Here is a 25,002-nt window from a genome sequence, read left to right on the forward strand (position 1 = left end):
TTTTTCCTCTCAAAAAGTCAAATCTGTAAATTGTTAAAACATTTTTAAAGTGCATTCATGTTTTTAAACTATTGTTTTTATATATGTTGATGTGTGGTCAGCGGACCTCTGTGTGGCATGCGATTACACCATGTCTGTATAACATCTTCTTGTTCAAATGATGATGATATATCCACGCGCCCAACTCATCATCATTATATGGTAGGGTGATATCAAGAGTCGGTTATGAGCTGTTAAAAATAACAGTAGTACTTTGAATCAAGTAAATGGTAATACCAAGGTATTCACATTATAGAAGCTATTACCCATACAGATGGTTAAGTTTAGGCAGAGTGATAATATAAATGTTTTCCCATTTTGTCTACAGATCATTCAATAGCATGGAATAGTATGGATTAAAGCATTTTGCCTCCATATTTTGCGGACGCCATATTGGTTTGCTTGCGTTGTTTTGGATCTTAATTTGGAATAAATATGTGTACGAAATTGTTGCCTGCAAGTAAGGGTCCAAGTAAGTAGCTTCTGTATGGTGTATTCATATACACATTTATCTGAGTGAGGCTTTTCTTAGAGAGCTTATACATGTACAACAACAATTATCAAATCACTTATAAAGGAGATGTCAATGAAGTGGAGTCAAACGTGTACAAATATTTTAATCAAATGCATTATTTTAATATGCTCGATATTCTGAAGTTGCATGCAACCATGTCTATGATGCAACACATGCCTTCATGCCGAATGATAATGGTACGGACTGAGTAGTTCTGGGAGGAGGCAATTCTAAACATTCTAAATTTAACATATTTAATTCATTTAATGGTCTTTCGTTTATTGAGTTGAGGATAAGGTTTAACCTAACACACCTCTTAATATCACCAATAACTGGAAATAAAGGGAATTTTTACGTCTTTTGGCGTCGATATTGCGTTACCGACAAATATGGGGGCGGTACAGTGCTTCCGCATGCAGTAGATCTTGGCAAAGATTGTAGCGCTTTGTATACCAACATTGTGAAGCTTAGTACCAAAATGTGATATTAAAATAGCCACCAAAAGGTGACTTAAATAGAATGATGTCCTTATTTTGTTTAGCAAGTTGTGATTGTCAAAGGAAAAGGGAAGGAAATACATAGCTGAAATCGGCACGCTATAACATATCAAATAGGAGATCTATGTGAATATTCTGTTCATTCGGACGGTGAAATCTTTAAACACCCGGCTCCTATATAATCCTCTATATCAATAAAACAAAGCATTTATGAAATATTAATAAAAATATTAATTCGTGCGATATTTAAACTAATCTTATGTGTAATAAAAATATATGGGGGTTCTTATGTTACTTTGTGTGCACATGTGATATAGTGTTTGCTTTGGTTAACTTAATCAATTAAAGAAATTAAGAATGGTAGGGAAATTATAGATGATACTGCAAAATAACCATTAAATTTAATAGATATTTTAAACAATAACTTGTTTTTCTTTGCTCTTCTTTTACAGTTTTTTATATACATAGCTACACAAATACATAACTAATAACTTTTGATATAATAAATATGAACTGTGACAGATTGCTATAAGATATCAGGTGATTATACCAGCCGTATATCTTGTATTTAGGGAAATGTTGCTTAGAGACTGGCTGGAGTGTACTTGTACATCTATGTATGTGAATATAAAGGAATCATCTACATCCGAAGAATAAATTAATAGGGCCTATTAATATTCGCAATATTGAAATGCAATCATTAATTGAACTCAGTATACATAGATGTACAATAACACTCAAGCCATTATCTGATATGATAGAGACTTCCTCTTCTTCTTCTTCTTCTTCCTTATAAGTGCCTCCCTCATATGTATGAGTATTGTCGCACTGCGTACAGACAAGCTGTACTTATTTTTACTCTGGAACCTAGAGTAGATGAGTGTATTTTGAAGTACAGTCAACATGACCGGGATGATCCCCTGCTCTTTTCGAATAGCCTGTGACGTTCTTTAACGTGCACACTACATTAATGTGAGAAAATATGCATGTACACGGGACCGACAGCTTAAAGTGCCCTCCGAAGCACTAAGCAAGTAGAGTGAAGTGTCTTGCTCAAGGACACAAAGAGCCGGACCTGGGATTCGAACCCTTGACCCTTGGGTTCACAGTCCTATGCCTTAACCGCTAGGCCACGCTCTCCTCATGTTATGTGTACTTCTGTCCAGTGTCAGGCAAAATTCGCACGCCCAATTTTACCTGTGTTTTCGACACGCCCTCCATGCCCTTGTTATCAAACAAATTATGCGTATTTGTTTGCTTTCTGAATCCTGGTATAAGCACAATTATTTGTGTGTTTGTTACTGAAGGGAACTCCCGATCCAATGAAACTCCGGAATGTTTGCAAATAAGACAATTATAAAACATTGGCAAAATAAGACAATAAACATTTGAAACAATGCAATATTGCGAATATTAATATTAATTATATTGAGGAAGAGAAAACAAAAAAAACCACTAAGGATTTATACTAGTAGTAGAGTGTTTATTCTTGCGATTAAAAGTATCAATGGTGAAGCACAACTTGGTGCAGTAGTTTATTAAGAGCACATTAAACATGTTAAAGACTCGGAGAAAATATACATGATTTTGTCTGAATTTGTCAGAAATATTTCCAACGAAATAACATATTATGTTTGCAAATTTAACAGAAATTATCACAATGCCGAAGTTTTGTATTAGCGCCACTGCCAATGTCATGAATGCAATTCGGTGCTTCTTTATCGCTTAAACATTTGGCTTCCCGTCAAAAGCAGTGCTTTGTGCACTTGCGCCCGTACAACACGGTGAAGAAAGGCAACTCTATATCCCGTGGAAAATCTGCGTGTGTAAAATATCGTTCCATTCAACCCCCTGTAGTTACCTAAATTGACAATATAAAATATCTGCAATAAATCAGCTTTAACAATATTTATATTGTACTACTGAACATGAACTGGTCTTTGTCATAATATTTCTTGCTCCAGATAAAATTGAGAAAACTACGCTGAACTGACTGGTTATTATGATTTGACACTCTCATGAATCTTGTTGAACAACCTCATTAGTGTCAAATTAAAACAATATGACATTAAAAATCGAAAGTTTACTCTCATAAAATAAAATTTCTCAGACAGAGATTGTGTACAAATTTATGGATAATGAAATGTCATAAATAGTCTCACTCATCTTGAGAACCATCTCTCTCTGTGGATTTCATGATCATGACTTTGGCTCATAAAATATTGTTGTTGCTATGACATTCACACATGATAAATAAATAAATGTCTGTAATATTCGTTAAATGTTTATGGCGACCACTGGGGTCATATTGACGATCAACCCTTTCAAACGGTAGTTGAAATCTGTCATATGATTAGCAGTTTGGCATCTTTAATTTCATGAGGATCACATGACCCAAAATGCTCTTGCAAAGGAAAAATTCAATAACTCCATCTAACATTCAATCATTTTCTCACAATTTGACCTCATGTTTGATGTTCTGAGTATAATTCAAAGGTCATACCATTATAAGGGTATCACTTGGGGTCAAAGAATTGTGCCCTGACAGATGAGCATGTTTGAGATGATTTGAGGTTTTCTTCTTATCATGATATTATGAAATAAAATAATTAGCAGACGACGTGAATGCCAATGAACCTGTTGAAAGTGGCAGCAATTGCCTGCCCTGGTCAAATTGAGAAAAATTATATTCTATGAAAATGTGTATTTGGTGCAAATTTGTCATCAAATCATGAATAATGGCATATGACAGGACTATTTGAGTTAAAATTGCCTTCTTTGTGTAATATTTTGGAAACTTTTGAGTATAGAGATACAAATTTGCTCAATAATATACTAATGTGGATATTACTACATGATCTAAACTGATTGCACATGCATGTACATCACTACATGTACTATACATGTTTGCATTTATGTATTATACATGTTTGCATTTATGTATTATACATGTTCAAAAGACAAAAAAGTACTTTTTTTCTTCAAAATTGTTCAGTTCAAAAATGTTTATTTTCGGTGCATTTTCACAAGCACAAAGAATGTGTTAGAAGGAATCATCTACATCCGAAAACGAATGAATTAATATTAATTAATATTCGCAACATTTGCATTGTTTCAAGTGTTTATAAATCGTCTTATTTGGCAAATGTTTTATAATTGTCTTATTTGGAAACATTCCAGAGTTTCAATGGATAGGGAGTTCTCTTCAATAACAAACGAATAATTAATTGTGCTCATACCAGGATTCAGAAAACAAACAAATACGTGTAATTTGTTTGATAGCAAGGGCATGGAGGGCGTGTCGAAAATACAGGTAAAATTGGGCGTGCAAATTTTGCCTAACATTTGGACAAAATTACGCGTAACATGAGGAAGTCGATCAAGTATCAGCAAAGTATTCCAACCAGAATACAGTGAATGCAGCATAATGTTAATGAAAATGTTGACACCTTACACAAATTATGACACAAAATATCAGCGAGAGGGTGAAAGTAGTGTTTTCGATTAATAACAAGAGGATTTGAGCTTTTAAAGCTAGGCACATGCAATATCACTTATGGAGTTAGAAAGTTGTCATCAAAATTAAGAACTTAATTGAAACGTGCAATCATAGTAATTGAACTTGCGTAGCAATATTTTAGCTCACTTTCAAATTAGCAGTATTCTGTACAAAAAGGTTTGCGTGCATGCAAAAGGATGATGCGTGGAAACTTTTGTATTTCTGCATTTCTTAACATATTTTCGTTCCCAAAGGTGCTGGTATTTTTGGTATTTTTCTTTAAGAGCTAGTGCCCCATTTTGTTGTCAACAACATTCTCTGTGCATCTGCCGACCAGGTGTGTTCTTCTAATATAAAAACATTTAAAGAAGTGATGCTTTTAACGGCGTATGATCTAAGATCAACCGGAAGATCAGTAAACCGTAACATCTTCGTTTTCTTCACAAACATTGGCTAGTCCAAATGCGAAAGCTTCCCAGATTTACCCCAGGGGGAACTTTGAAAGCCCCCTGAAAGGTCATAGGTCAAAAGCATCTTGTACTATGAGGAAATATAGACATTTTTAGAGCCTCGGTTGATCTTAAATGGAGCCGACTTGTTTTTCTTACATTCAGAACCAAATTTTGTTTCTCATAGATTCATAATGATCTGATTCCGTGCAAGTTTTTAAGAGCATGTTGTAAAATTACCCACCCCCGCCCGCGAGGCTTTTACAGTCACTTTTGATTGATGATAAAAGATGCCTTAGAAAGACCCGAAAAGATACATTTTGAAACTTCTAAAAAATGCCGCTCCAACATCGAAACGACGGGACACTTTCCCAAACATGGCAAACAAGAAAATCCTTTACAATGGTTTCGATTCATAACCCAAAATATTCTGGCGCATTATGAAAGACCATGGGTCAACGCGTTTTGCAGCGGCGCAAAACAACCCGCCAGATTCAGGTTTGGCAACGAATTCAGCTTACAGCGTTTTTAAGGACTTCTTTTTTTAGTTCAAGATAGATTTTCTTTCTCCGATTACCAATCCAACCCCAAGAGATTTTGAAGATGATAAATGCGTCCATAACCTATCATAACATTTTGGTATTTATAATGGCTTTCACGTGTATACAGCAAGAGCAGGCTGTACGCGTCGATGGATGACCAGGCCAAGCTCAAGAAGGCAAAGTCTCTTTTCGCACGCAAATGACATTATAATATTATGCATATTGTGTAACAATTATGAATTTAATATTTTTCTTTACAACAACATTTGTGATGCGATCAAGCAAAATCAGTCGGAACTCGGAAATATTGATTTTGAGATATAGCCAAACAAAGGAAATATTTCCCTTTGTTTCCTCTTGTTTTGGACACTCTTTGATTGCTCATATCTTTGGAACTGGTTGTTCAATTTCAATGGGGTTTTCTGCAAAATCCAGATTTGTAAATGCTTTTTACTATCCTATAAGAAACTGAAAATTTAATATTTCCGAGTTCCGACTGATTTTGCTTGATCGCATCACATTTGAGTTTAGGACTGAAATACTGCACATATATTAGATATTAGGTGTAAACTCTGCCCGTGATAATTACGGCAGTGCAATGCAATGTAACGCAACAGGGCAATACAATGCAATGTGCACAATGCAACAATGAGCATAATAGCAATGATATGAACAAATGACATAACCATGATAACCTGATTATAGTTGACATCAAGGAACAAAAGTAAAATATATCAATAATTAAAGTGGTTGAACAAAGTGTGATTTACTTTTTGGCACAATAATATTCAAGAAAACTAAGATAATTTTGTGCAATTTTAAAGACAAACAAATGGATACAATGAAATAAAAAAAAGTTATATGACGTGTTTTGTTTGCTCATTTTTCTTCTCCCATGTGGAATTCCGCAAGGATATTTTTCGATGGATTGCCCGGAGAAGTCCGCGAAGGATTTGACCGGCGTCAATGCAATTACCAACATTTGAGAAAATTACAACCAAGGGAATGGGCTTGTCAAGTTCAAATTTACATTACTTAAACTCTAACACTCCAACACCCAAAAGTGTTAGGATTAATTTACTTTATTTTTTACAATAACAATATTGATGAAGATTGTTTAACGCACTAAATAATTTTAAACTTCAAATACACTCACCGAGACTTAAATTATCCTGATTCAATATAAACTGATTTTCTTCCTTATTAGCAAAACACATGCAAAGTTTCAATTATAAGGGCGCCCTCAACGATAACTGTGAGAAGGAATCGAATTGATCTTAAAGGACGTCTCCGGCAATCACAACATTATGCCTTATATGCAAGAAAAACGAATCACGTGGTTATATTTAAAACAAACTCATAGTGACCATAAAAACGAATAATAACATCTATTTCTCAACACGAAATATTCAAAATTCCCGGGCGCCGGAATTGCCCAGTGCAATGACGTCCCAGTAATACAATGAAGGCTGACGACAATTGAGCACAAATAACCATTAGGCTTAAGTCATTATTTGCACTTAGACAATTTCGGCACGCGCCAAATTAAGTGCTGAATACATTTATTTTGTTATTGTTTTTCGTTGCGATTTTAAACTTCAAATGTACTCACCGAGACTTAAATTATCCTGATTCAATATAAACTGATTTTATATATATTTTATATGATTTTATATAAACTTCCTTATCAGCAAAACATACTAGTATTGCAAAGGATCAATCATAAGGGCGCCCTCAACGATAACTGTGAGAAGGGATCGAATTGATCTTAATTAAAGGACGTCTCCGGCAATCACAACATTATGCCTTATATGCAAGAAAAATAATTATCAAGCACGAATCACATGGTTATAATATTTAAAACAAACTACCATAAAAACGAATAATAACATCAATTTCTCAACACGCAATATTCAAAATTCCCGGGCGCCAAAATTGCCCAGTGCAATGACGTCCCAGTAATACAATGAAGGCTGACGACAATTGAGCACAAATAACCATTACGTCATTGCACTTAGACAATTTTGGCGCAGGAATTTTGAATATCGCGTGTTGAGAGCCGACTGTTTTTATTTATTCTTATGGTCAATATGAGTTTATTTTAAATAAAACCATCTGATTCGTGCTTGATAATTATTTTTCCAACATATAAGGCATCAATAATATGATTACCGGAGACTCCCTTTAAAGCAGTCAAGATCAATTTCTTACAATATTGAGCTTTTAAACTTAAATTTCATCTTGGTCTTTTTTTTTCACTTAGGTTCTTTGGTCACATTTTATATAAATTTTTGAATCTGTTTGCAAATTTCGAAACATTTCATGTCATTTTCTCATACTGATGTGGGAAACATGACGCACATCGCATCTTCACACCACCACCATTAATCATGGTATGGTTTAGAAACGATTGCAAATCTTGGTAGAATGGCAGCACTAATACATCAAATGTGTCATAATAATTTCAAAAGTTGGCAACAATTCGACTAAATTTGGAATACTTTCAGTGAGAAACTATGCCCTGATTGAACCGACATGTACTTGCACATACGAGGGCAGTCAGTATGTAATGAGAGTTGACTGGTAACCCCATATATGAATTATTTTCATGGCATTTCTCTGTGATCACATAAACACTGTACCGATGTCTTTCAAACAACATGTAAAAATAATATCACACACTTGATTGCGTAACAGCATTAGTATAAAATCAATGGTTTACTGGCTGAAAATGAGTCGTTTTTGTTAAGGGAAATAAGAGGCTGAAATGAGGTATTGTTGTTTATTTTAGATTTTCTCGGAAATTAAAGTATGGAGAATGCTGCCTTTTGGAATAGCAGTAGAACACAAACTTCCAGCTCATTAAACCATCTTTGTTGGGCTGAAAAGGTTTTAGTTTATTTATAATGTGTGGTCAAATAATTATGTGTTATTTTTGACAAAATCAATGCTTTTCTTTCTACAAACATTTTGATATTGCCAACAATAGCAAACGTGGAAATTAATTTTTTGTCAGTTCTGTTGACTAATCCCCAAACATTAAAACAGGAGTCACCCTAGAAAATATCTTAAACCGTGATTAAAATATAAGTGATATTCTTCTTGTTACATTTTTACAAAAAGTAGTGGTAAAGAGACAAAGGTTTAATATCGTTTGACTTTTATTTGAGAAATTTATTTAAAAAACTTTCCGTTCATTTGAGGTTGAGATCATCCATAAAAATCACATGAATTATTAAATTTCTATTTACATAGCATTTTGTAATGTTTTAAGTCCTATTTACATAAAATTTTGCAATTTTCATACATTTTTAGCATGTTGTATCGGTCATCCCACCTACGCATGCGTAGTTTGTTGTTTGATTTGCATCAGTTATCATCATACTAAGTACTAGCTCTCACACGTGACCAGTCATTATATTTTAATCCGTTTCATTTTGGAGATAATTAATGTCATTTGTAATAAATGCTTTTTCATTTTCGCCATTTTTTGTAGAATAACGTTGCTTCCCTTCAAGTCCTAAAGTTGTTGAAAGTCAATGACATCCCATACCAGGTTTAATGGCAATTATCATATTTTACCAAAGGCAGACCCTGGACTTAGCGCTTATACCTGCCCAAAACTAGCTATATGCACCGTGTACTTTTGTTGTTCTCGGACGTTTAAAACATATGCCCAGTACTGTAATTCAAAAGGCCCGCCTTTTTGCGTGATGTGGCAGTGTCCCTACATGTAGTCCATTGAATTTATGCTAATGCTGTTACGTAATCAAGTGTGTGATAACATTTTACATGTGTTGTTTGAAAGAAAATGGTACAATGTTTATGTGATCACAGAGAAATGCCATGAAAATAATTCATGTAATACGGTATGGGGTTACCAGTTAACTCTCATTATATACTGACTGACCTCGTATGTGGTGTGATTAAGCAAACTCAGCAAATTTTCAGTTTTTACATGATTGTATAAAGCATTTGCAAAGCTACATTTTGCAGAATTAACCCCATTGAAATTGAACATTTAGTTCCAAAGATATGAACAATTGAAGTGTTTCCAAAACAACATGCAACAAAAGAAATTATTGTCTTTGTTTGGCTATATCTGAAAATCAATATATCCTACTAATTTTGCTTGATCACATCACATATATGCAGTGGCACTTATGCCCAGGATGATAAAACAAAGAAGAGCAAATGCATCTCTTTGGGATGAAATAATAGCCCCTCCCTCCCTCATCAATTTATAACAATCCTCGGGACGAGAACCAAAACATTAATTGCACACAGCTTGAAGCAATTTGACAAACTGATCACTGAAACTATTTTGGGTAATGTCCAGGCACGGTGAGGATCTCTTGTAGTATCCACTTGTGCAAAGAATATGAATACAAATAAAGTGAAAACAATAACAGGTCTGTTCAAATTCAAAGGAGGATCCTAAATGAGAACTTGGCCAGGATGAATTTTTTCATGAATTATGATGAAATAGCTAAATTAGTTCGACTAAAAGCTTCAAAACATTAGAGGGGCAACTGCACTTGCCATGCCAATTCATAAAATTTAATACAGCACATAGCACATTCACCAGTTCACCAGGATCATTATCTCAATTTGAATAGACTCTGGTATTTATTTCACTTCATTTGTATTATCATGTGTACATGTGGATGCTACAAGTAATCCTTATTCTACCTGGACATATACCTAAACTAGTTTCAGTGATCAGTTTGTAAAATTATTCAGGCTGTATAAAATTAATGTTTTGGTTCTCGTCCAGAGAATTGCTTGATCATGTTCATGAGGGAGGGAGGGAGGAGGAGAGAGATTTTCTTCTTCAATTTAAAATAGCATTAGTTTCCGGTCTTTTCCAACAGTGTTCGATGAAAGGAGAAGGCCCTTTTTCTTTTCTTTTTTTTCAAATGTGAGATTCTGAGGGATAAACCCCCTTTACCACAAAAAAGACTTTGGAAGTGATCTTTGTTCTCTAATAAACTTCTTTAAGCATTCCACAGCCTAAAATTTTTGAAAATCTAATAAACAAAAACCTGACAAACCCCGGAGGAGGGACTGGGGAGGGGTCGAGAACCAATTTACATATTATTTGTTTTCGGCCAAAGCCTGTTATTATTTCTCTCAAAGATATATTTGCTATATTCTTTACATAATAATAATATCATTTTATTTTGTTTTTCCTTCAAACTTCTTAAAACTACAGATTTCTCCTTCTCTCTATCTTTCTTTCTTTGGTGCACAAATTCGAACCTACATCATGAGCTAACATTGTGATCCAACTGATGTTGTTTCATCCCGGTGTGTAATTACAGCCGTAATACCCGTATCAAGTAACAACAGGTAATTTCCCCTACCCATGGTATCAATGCCTTCTTCATTATGCAAGTGAGGAAAACAAGGGTTTTATTTATCATCTAAAAAGGTGAGATGTCAAAACTATTTCTCATTCTAATCCGTAGTGCTACCTAATAAGTTTTCCCAGTTTTTGATAAAAAATGTTCGGTTGTGGCAGCTGTGAAGTGAAGATGGTAAACCTTTTCTTTATATTTCTGTCAACCTTCGTTGATATATTCTTTTATTTCAGTTACAATTTCAATGATTACATGTACCAGTTTGAGGGGCTTTCACGGGTACTTTAATAATGTCTTGGTGTTGAATGTTGAAGTGCTGAAATGTAATGAAGGAGTCTAATGAAAGTCCATCACATATCGCCTGTATAAATTAGGTGTTGACATCTCATGTTGATGTGCTTTTGAATCTTTAAGATGTCTTAAACGTTTTCTTATCCATTTTCTTATCTTACCGATTTTTCTCATTGTAATTTCTATTGTCTGTGCTGGCGTTCCTGATTGTTTGTTCAGCTCTACAGAGACTCCCAGTAAGAGACCAGAGGCAAAAAACTGCACGCTCCCATCATGTCCATTGTTAGTATTCTTTCTCATTGGTCATTTTGTAGTATGCCACAATGGTCGAAGACAAATATTGGTTCTCTGAGGACCCCCCCTCCCCCCCCCCCCTCCTCTCCAAAGAAAGTTGGCTAGGGTTCGTTCTTGAATACGCTGGTACAAAGAGTTTTCCTAGAACATGTAGAATATCTGTACCACTTGTAATTTTTGTATAGCTACTTGTATCCAAATTTTACTTACTACTACTAGTAGTACATGTAGTAAGAGTATTTAAATGCTTTAATCACAGCTGTTTCAGTAATTTGTTTATTCTAAGGAAAATGTCAAAAAAGAAAAATCCAATAGATAAGAATAAAATTAAACACGAGACTCGGAAGAAAAAACATATTTAAAGAAAAGAGTGACTAGATATATCACGTGTATATTTTCATTGTTAGTTATAAGGACCCCTTTGGAAATAAGTCGCTGACTTTAAGGGATATCCTTGGCATATTATCGTGTCAATTTTTATGTTTTAATTTGTATTTTATAATAATTATGTTTTTGTATATATGTTCTGTGCAATATGTTATTTGACTCTTACGATGATATGCTTAATAAACTCAAATCAAATCAAATCAAAGTGTCTACATTTAATGGTGTGCGTATAAACTGGTTTGAGTGCGTAAAATAGTATTTTAAGTGCATAATACAATATGCACTGGCAATGAATATATTTAAAAGCTATTTGACAATGGTTGAAAAATAAACCTGCCTGATTCTCTCTATTCTATAGGAATGAATGCGTGACAAAGAAATGAAGTCCATTTATTCTCTCAAAAAAAATATTGGCTTTCAAAAAGAAACGAAAGAATAAAGAAAGCTATATGTACTTGGTATTTTTCCCATTTTAAAGCTGCGACGTTTGATTGATCCGTTTATCACTTGGTCTTGATTTTATTAATTATCATTGGGTAAAGGTTCTCATCATCAAGGGAGATATCTAAATCCGGTCTAAATCTCCAAGAGTCTGAGTAATTTTCATGAGATTCGTTAGCAAGCCAAACTCAGATATTATTTGGTGGGAACCAGACGCTGAATCTGTCACAGCGAATCATGGTAACGGCGTCTCGGATCTGTAGCCTCTAAACCAACCTTATCACGGACAACCCTATGTTAAAAAGTACATACATGTGCACATCAGGTGTGTGTGCATCCTCTGTGTCTAGTTTGGGAGTCTAAAGGTGATTCATAGAGCTTGAACTTTGAGGAGAGATTATATTTGAATATTTTCCTGCTACAATTATATTGGAGTATCATCTGTCCGTAGTATGACTGTGACTACAAAATGTATGTAGGTCTCCAATAGGCATTAATATGGATATTGACTTGCATGAAGAGTGGACACGATCAAGGTTATTGAAGACACTCCAATCAATTTTTAACTCTATCACGAATCACGAATAAGCCCCTAATCAGTGATAATTATCTTCATTTTATAGAACTCATCAACTAAACAAGTACCAAAAATCTCCTAAACGACATCATTACCGAATGGTTGCGAAACAGTGTCCATGCAATTATAATTATGTGGTTATCAGGGTTTCGTCGGCCATTTTGTAAACATAGCAGGAATTAAACAATTTCACCACCTGGCAACCGCCGCCGCATTCCATAATAGCTGCACCTGACAACATTTCATTCATAACAGCTCAAACAGGTGCCGGTATTGTAATTCTGATACTCATATAGATTTAGGCGGTTATGTACATACCAGGAATTAAATAGTTTCACCTACTGCACCTGGCAACATTCCATCCAGCATGTGCAGCTTATACATGTGAAGGTATTGTAATTATTGGTATACATATCGATTAGCCAATTATGTATATACCAAGGATACTAATTAATGCACCTGGTCACATTCCATCCAGTGCAACTCATACCCAGGTAGTAGGTGAATGTATAAAAATTACTAGTATTCAGATCGATTTAGCGGTAAGGTACATACCAGGAATACAATAGTTTCAATTCCTGCACCTGGCCAGATTCCATCCAGTGTAGTTTATAACCAGGTGAATGCACTGTGCTTCTGGTATTTGTATCGATTTGGTGGTAGGGTACATACCAGGAATGCAATAGTTGCACCTACTGCATCTGCCAATGTTCCACCCAGTATGGCTCATACATCAGGCAGAGGATGATTTAAGGATTTCCCATCATGCACTGAAAAGGTGTTATCACCAGAGTTTCAACTGCCACTTTACTTTTCAAATCCCATTGAATTCTGTGCAAAAGATGTTGTTTTAAAATTGTGTGTGTGTGTCATTATGACTTTGTCGATTTCAGAACAAAAGTGATGTGTTTTTAAAGGATATAAATTCACACCTTCTGTAGAACATAAAATGTGAAATCGACCAGCATATTCACAGTGTTTTTAATGTAAATATAGCTGTACAAATTCAAATTTAACCATGCACTCCTATGCAGTATAGCAGAGCTCTGCTGCTGCACAGATAACCCAGTAGGGTGTTGGGTAGTACTTTTAAGTACTACCCACATCATCCTCTGCACATCAGGTGAATGTATTGTAATTATGGTGTTCATTTCGATTAGGTGGTATTGGTAGTTAGTACATACCAGGAATACAATAGTTTCAACTACTGAACCTGGACATATTCCATCCAGTGCATCGCATACCAGGAACTAGGTGACTGTATTGTCATCAATTCAAATCAATTTGGCGGTAGAGTGCATATCAGGAATACAATAGTTTCAACTACTGCACCTGGTCCCAATCCACCCAGAGTAGATTATAACCAGGTAATACTACTAGATGAATGTATTGTAATAGCATTCAGATCAATTCGGCGGTAAGGTGCATACCAGGAATGTAATAGTTCAGTTCAACTATTGCACCTGGCCACATTCCATCCAGTGCAGCTCATACCCAGGTACTGCATGTACTTGGTGAAGTATAATGCTAGTATTCACTTGGTATACTGCTTGGTACCTTTAACTTCGTTTCTTTCTGAAAGCCAATATTTCTCTTGAGAGAGTATGGACTTCATTGCTTTGTCACGCTTTCCTAGACCGATAGAATTCAGTTTATTTTCAGACATTGTCAAATAGTTTAAATTAAAGATATTCATTGCCAGTGCATATTGTCTTTTGCACTTCAAAATAATATTTTACGCACTCAAACCAGTCTACGCACACCAGTGGTGGTCAACTACAACTGGTCATATTCCATCTCCAGCTCATACTCAGGTGAATATTGTAATTCTGGTATTCATATATCGATTAGTGGTATTGATACCAGGAATACAATAGTTACAACTGGTATTGGTACATACCAGGAATACAACTTCTGCACGTACGTGGCCACATTCTACCCAGTGTAGCTCACACCCAGATTAATGTATTGTAATTCTGGTATTTATATCGATTTGGCGGTATAGTTACATACCGGAATAAGACAGATTCACCTTGCGCACCTGGAAGTATTACATCTATTTTAGCTCCTACCCTGGGCATGTTTTGTAATTACTGGTATACATAAGCGATAAGGTACATGCCAAGAATACAATAGTTTCACCAACTGCAATAGTTTTACCTACAACCCATTCGTAGTTCATCCCGGGGAGAATGTCATTGTAATTATGGTTCTCATATCGATTAGGCAGTAAGGTACATACCAGAAATATAATAGTTTTACTTACTACAACTGGAAACGTTCCATCCGGTGCATAAAGTGAATGTAATTCTAGTACTCATATGTGATGAGATCAAGCAAAATCAGTCGGAACTCGGAAATATTGATTTTGAGATATAGCCAAACAAAAGAACTATTTCCTTTTGTTTCCTGTTGTTTTGGAAGCTCCTTAATTGCTCATATATTTGGAACTGGCTGTTCAATTTCAATGGGGTTTTCTGCAAAATCCAGCTTTGTAAATGCTTTTTACTATCCTATAAGAAACTGAAAATTTAATATTTCCGAGTTCCGACTGATTTTGCTTGATCGCATCACATATATCAATTAGGCGGTATATTAAACTACCAGGAATACAATAGTTTCACTGTCTGCACCTGGCAACATTCCATTCAGTGCAGCTCATAGTACCCAGGTATTAAATCTGGTATTCAGATCGATTTGGTAGTAAAAGACCGACTACCTCCACGGTAAACGTTAGAAAGTAAATTATATCATGTCTTTTTACACACTGAAAATAGAAAGAAATTAAAGTTGCGTGAAATTCATAAAAGAAACGTAACTAGATGTAAATTTTGTAGATGAAGTATATCTATTTATATCATAGTTCTCAAATACCAATGACATTCGAGCGGAAGTAGTCGGTGTCAGATTTATCGATAATCATCTCTAACCTCAAATTCAACTTTATGTTTCAAAGTAGTGTACTTCAGTATATTTCTTAATCCATGCTACTTTTCACGTCAATCATTCACTTGATAGGAAGGATTTTCTTACTAACTTATTATAACCTTTGTAGTAGGATAAACCAAAACATGATTTAAAATAAAATTGAATTGATCCGCAGAAACTAACGATTAAAATTATTTTGCTTAAACAGCCATTGAACACGGTACTTCTACAGCTGGGATTGTCCTTTTGTGGTTTGATAAAAAAAATCAAATTTAATGAACAAACGATATGGAAGAGTTTCCTTCTTTTGTCGTCGTCTTGAAGGGCTGCATTAAACTTTGCTTTTACTCTGTTTAGTGGTCATGTGATTAATTTTATAAAGCAAACTTGCTCTACTCCTCTTGCCCTTCTACTACACTTAATGAAATCAAACTTAAAAGTTTGTGAATTTGTTATAAATTCGAATTTGTTGTAAGTAGGGGCCTATACGTTTCTCTGAAAGTATGGTGCATAATTGAACTGTTTCTTGTTCCTTAGAGATTGAGTCAGCTAGCCTTTAATACAAAACTAATCATCGATATCATTACGAATCTAATATTTCGCTCAGACATCCTAAAATCAATCTCAAACAAGCCATTAAACTGAAACTATATCTGATATTTTCCCCGATACATCATGTACATAAAGAAACGTGTCCCCGGGCCAAGAAATTCTAGAAAGCGTTATTTCGATAAACACCAAACCCCGATTCTTATCAAATATTAGTAAGGCATAGAGTATAGGGAAGGCACTGGTACTAAAGTTCTAAAGTTTTAATTTGTCCTGTTTTTTAAAAGTCCATTTTATCTTTATTACAAAATGTCTCCAATAATACCTCATTAATTTCCCTGGACTTTTGGATGCATTAAAATAGGCATTAGAATTCTGCTTTGAAAAATCAATTTAAGAGTTGTTGTGCTACTTTTTATGCCCCTCCAGCTGAACAGATGCCCAATTCTACCCAGTCAAATATGCATGAGTTGTCATTGCAGTTGGAACAGATAAATATCAATGCTTTTGCTGCGTAATAAATGGCGCTACTGAGTAATTTTACTCAACATTTCAACATTGCCATTGTTCCCCTTTAAGTTAAGGTTGGAACCCCCGAATAATAGCAAAAATACATCAAACAATCTAGCTATATTTATATTAAAGGAAAAATTCAACCAAACATTTCACTTGCAAGACTCAAAGGTGATGTTTATTATGATGATTATGATGGCTGTTTTGACGGGATAGTTGAGCAACAATTCGGTTCATTATATAGCGTTACTTTTTTATTAAGTAGGACTAGGACCATAGTCATGTGATTTCCCGTAATTTTCAAGTAGCCGGGGAAACAAAAATTACGAAAAGTGGGTGCGTGCGAGTGGTACGACTTTCACGAGAGCGCGAATTTCAAAGTGATTCTTGATACACTTAAATAATATCACACATGTACAAAGTAACGGGGCACTGAAACTATGTCAGATATTATACAGTTAGTCAATAATGACCTTAATTTATATCTGAATTATATAAGTTATCATCAAAATGTTAATACCTTTAAATTATACTGTTGAAACAACGCGATATCACAATAATGATAAATGATTCACCACTTTCTTTCACTTGTTTCAATCGGTAAAAGAACACCGCGCAAGCCGAGAACCGCGAAATTCTAGTTTAAGATCACTTCCCTCTCGTCATGATGAGAGTATTCATGGTGAACTGAAGAAGACGCTGTATTAGTCTCAATGATTATTTGTCAAGATCTGATGAGTTGGTTATTATTCATACTCATGATCAAAATTTGATGCCCCTATCAAGTTCACATTTACCTATAGGGTTGTGTCATTCTTCCATGGAGTCCATTGGGCTGAGTAGGTTTTCGTCATCTTCTATTACACGCCTTGGGGTTGAAGTGAACATGTTGAAGAAGAGGTAATACTGTCGTCACTTTAAATTTCTGTTCATTTCTCTCTCACGAAAAGCTTGTCAACGTTATTCCATAAAGACAGGCGTTGAGATCGAAATATGTGTGCAGCAAACAAACCGCGATGGAACACCAAGACTTTCAGTCTTGACGTTAAAAAGAATCAAAATCACCAGTCTTATCCACCACATACATTTTTGTAAGAATGTTTTAAAAGACCGAGAATAGCGAAACATGTATCAGAAAAGTTTGCCCAACGTTGGTGAAGGAGGACACAGCCCAACGTTGGGCAAAATGTTGGGTAATGTTTTACCCAATATTGCGTTTGTAAAGGAATTTACACAGCATTGGGCAAAATATTACCCAACGTTGGGCTGTGCCCTCCCTAACTAAAGTTGGGCAAACTTTTCTGAGCGTGTGTTTGGATAGCGGAATGATTACAAAGCTCACGGTATCAACTCAGAGCAATGCCTGGTGTTCTCAAAACCTGCTTGAATTAAGGTCTTTGGGACAACGCACTGAACATTGAACTCAATTTAAAGAAAAGAATATTATTTTCCTTAGATAACTGGATTGCAATTCTGTCAACAAATCGTAATAATTTCAAAAAGACAAAATGTTGAGCACTGAAAACCTAAATTGGTCAGCTGGACTAACTTAAAGCTAGTCCAGATGGTGCCCACCTGGACTAGCTTTAAGCTAGTCACTTTTGCTGGACTAACAAGGATGACTAACTTATCTTAGTCCAGCATGCTGGACTAGCTTTTAGTTAGTCGCTTGACTAGCTTTTGGTTAGTCGCTTGACTAGCTTGATGTTAGTCCAGCACGCTGGACTAGTTAAGGTTAGTCGCTTGACTAGTTTTTTGACTAGCTTGATGTTAGTCCAGCGTGCTGGACTAGTTAAGGTTAGTCGCTCGACTAGTTATTGACTAGCTTTAAGTTAGTCCAACTGGTGCCCATCTGGACTAACATAGCCCTAGTCAAGCCAGCTGGACTAATGTAATATTAGTCCAGCTGGCTTGACTAACATGCTCGACTAACCTCAAGCTAGTCCAGCCAGCCGAGCAAACCTAATGCAAACCATGCATGCAGTTGCAGATTGGATACAGTCTGATAAGGGTTATACAATTGGAAAGTAAATGAGCCACATGTGGATTTAGTCTAGATAGATTAATGTTTGCTTATTGCTTCCCTGCATGAATTTACAAGAATTATTCCATAGATAATCTTGAATCATGCAGCATAAATAGTGAAATATGAAGCAAAAGCAAGCACCAATAATTAGTACAGAACTAGACCTGCATGTTGGCGAGGATTTTGATTTTTCTCTTCTGACCATGTTGTCTCATTTCATCTGCCTACCTAGTACCCACCACAGACTGTATCCTATCCTCTTTTAGAACAATAGATTCTGAAATAAGAAACAATTCAAAGTCCAAAATAACATTAGAAAAAACTTTATGACATTCTTATCTTGCATCCAACATTATGATACCCAACTCTTCATATTATAAAAGCCTTAAACATAAATTACAAAGATTTCTGTTTATGAAATAAATAAATTTAATTATAAATGTATTTAATCTGTCAAAACCTTAACTGTTTTTTGTTTAAAACAGCTTGGGTTGACAGATTAAAAACATTAATATTGATCATGTTGATTACAATTCACAGTATAGAGTCTATCCAGATGTCATACAAATTAACATACATAATAAGCATCATGGATAGGTATAATACCATTTTTCACCCTGATATGGCAGTGACGTCATTGCATATAGTCATCCAGCAAACAAACTCATGATGTCCCTTTTTTAAATCTACAATTCATATTTGCTAACCTTAGAGAAAGCGAACCTTAGAGATAGTGGTCCTTAGAAATAGCGGACCACCGCTGGTCGGAAAGGGCATTGTATAATTTTTTTAATGCCTGATTGTGAGAAAAATAGTCATTAAAGTTTGTCACAATAATGAAGTCACCACAATCAAAAGTTTTGATGAATCCATTTTGAATGTTTGTCAAATCAATCAGACAAGTTTCATGTGCATGATTCAGATAAATCCATCTTTGACAGGCAAAATTAGTGCAAGGTTCTTTTTTCACCCCGGTTTTTCACACTACTTGTTTGTGTAACGTCTTAACTCGTTATTTTGCATGGCTGATGTACAGCATTTTCTTCTTGATGAGTTGCAATTGTTGGAAGTCTATTTCTACCACAGTTGGGTTACATTTCAGCAGCACCTGAAAGCAAATTATACAAAAGTTACTATTAGTTAAACTTTAATAGGCAAAATGAATATTCCTGCTTTCACATCTGGCAGTTTTCTGAAAAAATATTTTGTGTCAGCGAGAACTTTATTTACAGTTTAATACATAGTCTACGGACCCCCCAAAGTGATATGGAAGGAAAAAAACGGAGTCTGACTTAGTAACTCGCGGCCCAGGGATAGTAACTCAGGGCCCCGAGATAGTAACTCGGGGCCCTGAGATAGTAACTCAGGGTCCCGAGATAGTAACTCAGGGTCCGAAATAGTAACTCGGGCCCCAAGATAGTAACTCGGGGCCCGACTTAGTAACTCGGGGTCTGAGACAGTAACTTGGGGCACAAGATAGTACCTGTGGCCCCGCGATAGTAACTCGGGGTCTGAGATAGTAACTCAAGCCCTGAGATAGTAACTTGGGGCCCGAGATAGTAACTCAGGGGTCCCTTGGGGTCCCGACAAAGAAACTCGGGGTCCCGACATAGAAACTCGGGGTCCCGTCATAGTACCTCAGGGTCCGACATAGTACATCAGGGCCCGAAATAGTAACTCGGGCCCCAAGATAGTAACTTGGGGCCCCGACTTAGTAACTCGGGGTCTGAGATAGTAACTTGGGGCACGAGATAGTACCTGTGGCCCCGCGATAGTAACTCGAGGTCTGAGATAGTAACTCAGGCCCTGAGATAGTAACTTGGGGCCCGAGATAGTAACTCAGGGCCCCGAATTAGTAACTCGGACCCCCAACTGAGTAACTCGGGTCCAAGATAGTAACTCGGGCCCCGCTAAGCCGAGAATCCGAGATGGTATTGCGGGGCCCTGAATTACTAACTCGGACTCCAAGTTACGATGTCGGGGCCCCAAGTTACAATCTCGGGCCCCAAGTTTTTTCCTTCCATGTCACTTTGGGGATACCGTAATAGTCCCACCAATTAAACCACCAAAATTTAAGGAAGTTCTTACACCACCAGGGACAGTGTTTACAAAATATAGCGTACTGTCTTAAAGGGCATGGTCAGATTCTGACATTCTGTTGTGTTTTGAAGATACCTCACATTGAGGCTGGCATCACACTAATTTCTGATTTCTTCGTGATGACTTTTGAGTTAAATTGCACTAGTAGCAGTTTTAACATTTAGCAGCAAAAATGTGTTTCACAATGGCCATAAAACCAATAGTTGAGGCACTACGGGGGCATTTCCTCCCCCCCCCCCATATTTTTCTTGGTCCCTCAAATTTTCACTTTTTGCAGCAATTTAACCCAAAATGTGTTGATTTTGTCCCCCCCTCCCTGAAATTTACTCCCCCATCCCCCACCCCCACCCAAAATCCAGGTGCCGCCACTGAGATCCATATGTGTGGTAACCACAGTTTATAACATTTAAACATGCTAATATAATAAGCTTTCTTCTGATGCCAAAAAAAATTCTTCATTTTGATCAGATATTTGTAACAGTAGGGGGATGAGGCTGTCATCTGGTCATACATTTTTCAATTACCTTTGTTATTTGAGTGAAATCCTACAGACTGTATATGTTGAGTCTTTCAAGCTTCACGGTTGCATCGTCAAAAAAGGAACAGAACCTATTATGAAAAAAAAAATACATGACATTAAAATGGTATAATTTGACAAACTGTTGACTGTAGATATTGTTTGGGTCGTGGTTGTTATTCTAAAGAAAGTGATAATTAATAATTTTGCAGACCATGCACATAGCATTTCTTAGTTGAGAGCCCTGAGAGCCCCTGGAGGAATTTCCAAACGGCATGCCCCAAAATGCTTGCCCCTCCCCCCTCTTGGCCTACCCAAAATCCCCCCTATATGCCAAATTTTTTGGATCCAATTTTGCAAACATATTGCGAGCGGGAAAATTTACATAGCATTTCCGTACTGTTTCCTACGGCTTTTAATATCATTTTATTTAAAAGGTGCCCCATGAATGTGTGCCAAAATTGCCCCCCCTTTTTCGGCTAGCCAACACCCCCTCTCCCAATTTCATTTCACTTTATTCCAAGTAGTTTTCTTCTAATTCATTTAGAATAAATTATAGCAACAAACAATAAAGTATCAAAAACAGTACCGGTACACAACTTTACCCCCATCCCCAGTGGTGGCTTATGTTATATATAATTAGGCCTACACACTGTCCACACAGGCAGTCCCTAATTTAACCTGGAGGATAGCTTACCAATACCTTTATATCATTATAAAGGTGCCAAGACTTGAACTTATACTAAAATTGATGACCAAGGCCCAATCATGCCAATTGCAAGTACATTGTAGAATATCATAGTGCACACGTGATTGCTATAAACAACAAAATTACTAGTAGTAGTACGTATGCATGTTGTATTGTGCTGTTACCACTGCTGTACATAGTGCATATTATCATGATTATATAGGGTTAGTGACTGGCATTCTGAGCTGATACTATTTTTGTGTTTCTGATGTAATATCATAACAAATTGCAACCTTCACAAAGCAAGACTTACCTTCATGTTCTACAAAATCTTGATGAATTAATTCCAGGACATTTTGTGGCAAAAACTTGAGAGTGTTTCTCTGTAGGCCTATAGTGAAGTGACAGCAGTATCCATATCCAGTTGACCTCAGCAGTTGACAGTTACAAAATGTATGTTTCCCCGCTTACAGATTTCAGTTGGGTCAGAGGTCGCATACCACAGACTACTGGCAAATTGACTAGCTTAAGCTAGTCAAGCAGGCGTCTTGACTAACTTCCCGCTGGACTAACCAAAGCTAGTCAATCCTTAAAACTAGTCCAGCAGGTCAAATCACATTAGTCATGCCAGCTGGACTAATCAAAAACTAGTCCAGCTGGCTGAAAACTAGTCCAGCAGGCTTGACTAGGTTGAAATACTAGCTTAAGCTAGTCAAGCAGGCTTGACTAACCAGTTTGACTAGTTTAAAGCTAGTCCAGCCTGTAATTGACTAGTTTAAGTTTTCAGTGCTTGAGGCTCTTATTTATCATGTACCGGTGCCTAAGTTGAACGGTGTTTCTTTAAACATAGACGACTGCTGTAAACAAAATAACACTTGATCATCTATGCGTTTTAAATCCACGACCCACCCTCTTAATAAACTCAATAAAAGTCAAATAATAATGATTACAATGATGACATCAGTACTGGAAAATGATGGAAATACAACCTTTGGATCGTGTCAACATGTTTAAGTATCATATGAAAATGAAACAGCTTGTAAACTTAGTATCTGTTAACATGCCCGAGGAGTGAAAATTGAAGGCGCGGGTACGTTACAAATTCCACATGGTAAGATAATGATCAGTTTGATTATGGTAATTTGGTAAGATGAGTGCAACAAAGGCGTAACTGACAAAGCTGCTGTATATGAAAATTAAAGAAAATCATCATGAATCAAAACAGACAGACTCTTTTGGTATTAAACACAACTAATTCATATTCTGTCATTTCTTACAGCTCCCTATTCATAGCTCTTGGTGTAGTGAGGCGTCTTCCTCAAACCAGTCATGATCAATTCAGTTAAAAACGAGACTGATCTCGTAACTTTAATAAAGATCACGCCATAGTCGTGTCACACGTAATCCCTTGCTTTAACATGTTTAATGCTATTATGGGTGTATTAATTTGTTTGAGTATTATTTGGTTTTGTGTTTATTTGTTAGGTCATGTAGATTGGTACCAAACATTTGCACTTGTACACCCGTAAACATCCCATCTCATGATGTCTAGTGATATGTCACCACTGTTTTGAAACAAATAATCAAGAGAAAAATCTATATTGCAGATATGTTACGGAAACGCCATCGGGTCCGCCTGACATTGCTAATTGGAGTGATTACCTATCACGACTATGGGTGAAAAAACTGGTTCAAATGTGTCAAATAGAATGACTTTTGACGACGCATTGACGCGATGTCCTTAAAAGGTCATATACTGTAGTGTTTAAGTTTAAATTATTATACCAGACCAATCAAATTAACATAGAGTTGCATGGTTAAAAACTTAACCTACAAAACACAAACAAAAAACATCTCTAATACTATAGTAGCGCCACAATGGTAGCGCCCTTAAAAATGGGTGGGGTTCCTCACATATGACGCTGCTTTTTGCAATACACATGCTAAACGCTGATGGCTGACTAAAATGTTAAATGTTCCATGCAGTGAACAAAAGAACTTTACATGAAAATGAGGTAGTCACATCTAATACTTGCTTACAATTGTCAGCATAAAAGTCAAATCTTTAACGTAAATGATTATTTATTCTAAATTCATTCGTCTTTCAAAACCGTTCGTATACATGGTATAAGCTATTATATGCAAGTCAGTTTATTCTCATTGCATATACAAAAGACAAATAATGATACATGAATTTATAGCATACAATAAAATACATATAAAGTAAAACAAACTGGCAGTGTAAATCTAGGACACGGAGATACCCGACCAGCGAGTCTCCGGCAAGATAAAATATTAAAAACAATTGTTAAAAGATATTGTATGGTTAAAACAGTGATGGATCGATCCATGATGGTTCGGATTTTGAACAATATATTAAAAGATGCGCACAGGACAATTTTATGAGATTATTTCGAACGTTCTTAAAAATTTGAGTTGTACCAGAGAGATATAAATTTATATGTGTGACTTTAAAAGAGTAGAGATATTTTCAGGAGATAGGTAGCCTCTACTACCAATTTCAAAAGCATGAATATCAAATTATCATTTGTATACAGAATTATTGGTGAATCATGGGAATCATTTTTGCATACAGAATTCATGGAATTAATGGCGAATCATGGGGATATAAAAGAAAAAGAAACTTTATGCCCATAGCGTGAAGCATCACGTTGTAAAGTCAGAATCCCCAGAAGCGCACCGCGTTATTCAAGTCGAGGCAATTTACTGCATCCTTCCATGGAGCAGATGGAATAAACTTGATAGACACACAGTGAGATAACTCCCT

General features: G+C 36.0%; 2 long non-coding RNA genes across 2 annotated transcripts in view; one reads left to right on the forward strand and one right to left on the reverse strand.

The window, feature by feature from the left end:
• Window positions 1-241: 241 nt before the first annotated feature.
• Window positions 242-25,002, forward strand: part of LOC140152305 (uncharacterized) — a 31,927-nt gene continuing 7,166 nt past the window's right edge. The window contains exon 1 of the long non-coding RNA XR_011859016.1: window positions 242-511. This is a non-coding gene — a long non-coding RNA (uncharacterized lncRNA). The remainder of the gene's footprint in view (window positions 512-25,002) is intronic.
• LOC140152297 (uncharacterized) lies at window positions 19,896-22,870 on the reverse strand. The gene is made up of 3 exons (XR_011859015.1): window positions 22,528-22,870; window positions 21,534-21,618; window positions 19,896-20,017 (listed from the first exon to the last, which is right to left on the reverse strand). It is a non-coding gene; the product is annotated as an uncharacterized lncRNA (long non-coding RNA).

Source organism: Amphiura filiformis, chromosome 1, assembly GCF_039555335.1.
Source record: "Amphiura filiformis chromosome 1, Afil_fr2py, whole genome shotgun sequence".
NCBI classification, from domain to species: Eukaryota; Metazoa; Echinodermata; class Ophiuroidea; order Amphilepidida; family Amphiuridae; genus Amphiura; species Amphiura filiformis.